Source organism: Apus apus, chromosome 5 (genome assembly GCF_020740795.1).
Source record: "Apus apus isolate bApuApu2 chromosome 5, bApuApu2.pri.cur, whole genome shotgun sequence".
NCBI classification, from domain to species: Eukaryota; Metazoa; Chordata; class Aves; order Apodiformes; family Apodidae; genus Apus; species Apus apus.
In genome coordinates this window covers 35,929,687-35,931,002 of record NC_067286.1, presented here as the reverse complement: position 1 = coordinate 35,931,002, position 1,316 = coordinate 35,929,687, and positions in this window count along the sequence as shown.

Here is a 1,316-nt window from a genome sequence, read left to right as displayed (position 1 = left end):
ACCACAAAATTGCCGCCCGAAGCCGCATTTGCCCTTTTTTTTTTTTCCCCCTTTTTCAGCAGGAGCTTTTCTTTCAGCACCGCAACTTAGACTTTTTAAACGGCTGCGTTCCTCTTTTCTCTGAAGACCAATGTCGTCTGCACCTCCAGTTATTGCTATTACCTGTAGGACTCGCAATCCTATTTCACCCTCCCACTCTTCCCCCAAACAGTTTTAAGGTATCTATTTCTGTGGAAGTCATTTTTCTCATTGAATGATCAGAAACAAAGATAAATTCTAACCTTTAACGGCTCATTCCGACTCATTGCTTACAGTAGATCTAAGCTCTTTTTTCTGCTTATTCGACTCCTTCCAGCTTCCCATCACATCTGTAACAAACTTTTAAAATGATATTTCCACACCACCATGCACAAGCCTACCTGCACAGTAGAGATAGATTATTCCATCGCATTCAGATGGTTAACAGAGGTTAGCACGTCCTGTATTTATATCTATATATTTATATCGCTTTCTAAGAAAGTGCATATTAATGTTTACTTTAAAGAATGTGTAAATGGTGCTATCAAGAAAACTGATCAATTTTATCCCAGTCTTTTTTGTGTACCACTTCGAATGTATGAGATTTATTTTTCTATTGGAAAAAAAAAAAAAAAAAAGAAAAAAAAAAAAAAAAAAATAAACAGTCTGAAAGCATTACAGTTGGTAGATTTTAGTAATTTTACAGTGAACTGACTCCTGATGTCATAGTATCATTGACAAAATTTATTGATGGGTCATGCAAATTAGAACATGCATATTGGTAATACTCACACATTTCTGTCTGGACACTCTTCAGCCCATCTGCTGACTCCTGAACGTCTATTTCACTTGAGACAAGATGTTTACATACTCCCAAGGTTTGAATGTTTGGATGTGGAAAAAAAATGGTTGATTGAGTGTTACTGTTTACCACATATTCACAAACTGAGACTGGTTTATTCTAGAAGTGATAGAGCTTCAAATGGCAAACATGGCTTAGCATGTCCCTGTCTGGTGCAATGCAGTCCCTGTACATATAATATGGTGCATTTTTACTAAAAATGCTTGAAAAATCTTTGTTCAACATGAGAATTATATACTCTATTATAGTTATAGAAATATGTTGCTTCTAAAAGCTTGCTTCTCTATTTTTTTCCTAAAACATTGAATAGAATATAATTGTTACCTGCAATTTTATGTTGATGCCTTTTGTTCAAAGGGTAAGTACTGGGCTGCTTCAACTGGTTCTTAGATAATTTTACACACAGCACATCCAGCTTGTAGCTGTATTCAAGTAT